This window comes from Vicia villosa, linkage group LG5 (genome assembly GCF_029867415.1).
Source record: "Vicia villosa cultivar HV-30 ecotype Madison, WI linkage group LG5, Vvil1.0, whole genome shotgun sequence".
NCBI lineage: Eukaryota > Viridiplantae > Streptophyta > Magnoliopsida > Fabales > Fabaceae > Vicia > Vicia villosa.
In genome coordinates this window covers 126,670,805-126,673,959 of record NC_081184.1, presented here as the reverse complement: position 1 = coordinate 126,673,959, position 3,155 = coordinate 126,670,805, and the positions used below count along the sequence as shown (strand labels likewise).

Here is a 3,155-nt window from a genome sequence, read left to right as displayed (position 1 = left end):
GTAATGGTCAAATGTATCAAAAAAAAGTCCAATTTGCTTATAAATATAACTAGAGGGTGTACTTTATTAAACTCAACAAATACGGTAAAAATATTCTGAAAGCAACATAGTAAGCATCAAACATGAGAGCGTAGCATTCATTTATCTAATCAACATAAATAAAATAAAAATAGCATTGTTCGCCCCATCCATTATTATAGATTGGAGCAACGCAATTTTAATAACACAAAAAAAGGAAGAAGAATAACCTTTCGCCATCCTTCAACTCTAAGCAGCTATTCAGTTTCCTACTTATATATACTCCCTAGAGGAGCACATACCACAACAACAAAGGGGTGAGAAATCACATTAATAAAGTATGTGGTACATACTGTAAGATAGAGTATTAATACATACATATTCTACCCACAAAAAATGTATACAACTTATTTATGTAATGCAACTCAACTATATAACTCGATGCATATGCATGTGGTACCAACTCGATATATGGTTCTCTCCTGAGCCGGGTCCCCTCTCTGAACTCATGATCCTCCTCTCTAAGCTCTAATCCCCATCTCTAAGCTTAGGACAAGCCACTAGTCCCCTCTTTGAACTAGCAAACATGCCTCTTGACACAACTCAATAATGTAATGCTTATGGACATCAATGCACGGCAAAATCAATATGGTAAGACCCTGCTCTAGTCTTAACATAATGCATTGAAAACTCAATGTTCATCACAATGCAATAATCAACAACCAGAGTATTCTACCATTCATAGATTATCTTATAAAGTAGATTAATATATGTTTTATCATCAACTTACAACAAGAGAACATCACACAGTGGCTAACATTAGTCGAAGAGTCAACAAAACTCAAGAAATCGACAATTGTAACTTTCGTATAAACAACTCCCATAAAAACAACTAAGGCATCTACAAAAATCAATACATTATCAAATAATTCATGATGAATGCATGCTAAGACTTAGTACTTTGAGTTGGTGTTGCTAAATTGTTATATTTTAGGAGTTGTATGAGACCATGATTAAGGGCAAGGATGATTATAGTAGGTTTGATTATAGCACTCTAGGAAGGAAATGTTATTTTTCTAGGTTGATGATTGTTTGAATTGATTTAGGAAGCATTTGAATTGATTCAAGGAGGATTTTAAAACTATAAATTGAATCATGGCCCCTTTGAATCAATTTAAAAGTGATGGGCTTATATTGTGTGTGTGGAAGTTGATTCATGGAAGCTCATAAATCGATTCATGACCCCCTAATTAACCACGACCCTAATTTTCATGTTTTAAACTCCAACTTAAGTTTATCAATAATGTGTTTGGATGAGAAATTTTAATGAGGGAATTCAATGTTTTGAGGACATTTAAAATTATTTGTACAAAATTTATTGTTTGGATAAAAAATATGAATAATTGTTAAAATAATGGAAATCTATGATGTATTTTGCCTAAGGTAAATTTAATGGTCTAAAAATGACACCTAAATTCAAAGAATTTCAAATTTCTCTCATTCTCCATAGAATTTGACTAGCGCCTCTTTCAATACAATATACTTTCTCCTTCACAATAGTAGTTCCTTTGCCTTTAGAGAGAATATCCCAGAACGACAGTCTAAGAGGCTTAGATGCACTTCCTACATCTGGTGGTTTGACTGGAGGAGGCGGCATAAAAGCGGTGGAAATAAAGAGCTCTATGCAAAAATTTCACCATTATTCAAGTATTAGGACAAAAGATTCTACCTATTTTCTATGACGCACGTGAGTCTTTTTTAGGTTCGAAATTAAAGTGGAGTTTATGAAAATTTATTTCAAGAACATGAAAAAAGATTCAAAGCAAATTTAGAGGAAGTGCAAAGATGGAAGGGGGCTTTAACACAGTGAATCTCTATGGTTGGGATGTAAGGAATAAGAAGTAGTATTTTTTATCTTTGCAACAACTTCATCAACACTTGTAAGTTTATTAATAAAATTTTAATCGTTTTGTTGAACTACTTAATTAGTTACAGAAGCACATAATTTACGTTTCATGAATTAATTTTATAGTTTTTGTTTGGATATGTCGTGTAATGATTTGGTATTTATTCTCTGGTATTTTAGGTTACAATATGCATAGATTGGGAAAATTATTAAAGAAGTAACATATTTATTGAGAATAAAATCTTCAAATTTACCTAAGGATATATTTGGGATGCACTTACAAGTGGAAGAATTAGAAAACCTTATGATATTAGACTCAAATGACATTCGAGTAGTAGGGATTTGTAGAATGGGTGGAATAGGAAAGACAATTCTTGCTCTTGCTTAGTATTCCATAATCTCTAATCAGTTTAATGTTTAGTGCTTTATTGATGATGTAAGTAAAGTTTACGGAGCTCATGTTCCAATTGGAGTATAAAAGCAATTTCTCGTCAAACTCTTAGTGAAGAAAATATTTAAATATGCAATCTTCTTATGGCTTCCAATTTGATTCCAACTAGGCTATATCTAATAAAATCCCTCGTTATTCTTGATAATATTGATGAAGTTGATCAACTGAATAAATTAGACATGAAAAGAGAATGGATAGGCACAAGGAGTATAATAATCATACTTTCTAGAAATGAGCACATCTTGAAAGAGCATGGAGTAGATGAAGTATCCAGAGTTTCGACTCTTGGATTGTAAATGTGTCTTTCTACTTTTTTTGTAGGAAAGCTTTCAAAAGTGATGATATAATGAATGGTTACATATACTTTATATATGAAGTACTAACATATGACAATACCCCTCCATTAGCAATTAAAGTGTTGGGCTCATTTTTGTATGGTCGAGATGTCTCTGAGTGGATAGGTGTATTGTCAAGATTAAGAGAGAATCAAATGACATATATTATAAATATACTCCAAATTAGTTTTGATGGACTAGGGGATTTATAAAAGGGTATATTTTTTTGGTTGCGTTTGATTTGCAAAATTATAAGTACTTGACAGAACAATACAAGACAGTACAGAACGATACAAGATAATTTTTTGTACTATACTGTGTTTGATCATTGAGGCACTGGACAATTTTTTAATATATTTTGTTTGATAAATTTATATATTGAATGCAATAATATAACCTTTTATATAATATTCATTATTGATATATAAAATATGATATTCTAATA

At 31.3% G+C, this 3,155-nt stretch overlaps 1 pseudogene; it reads left to right on the top strand.

Moving 5' to 3' along the window:
• The first annotated feature begins 2,273 nt into the window (after nt 1–2,273).
• LOC131605378 (disease resistance protein Roq1-like) lies at nt 2,274–2,922 on the top strand (annotated as a pseudogene).
• The last annotated feature ends 233 nt before the right edge of the window (nt 2,923–3,155 follow it).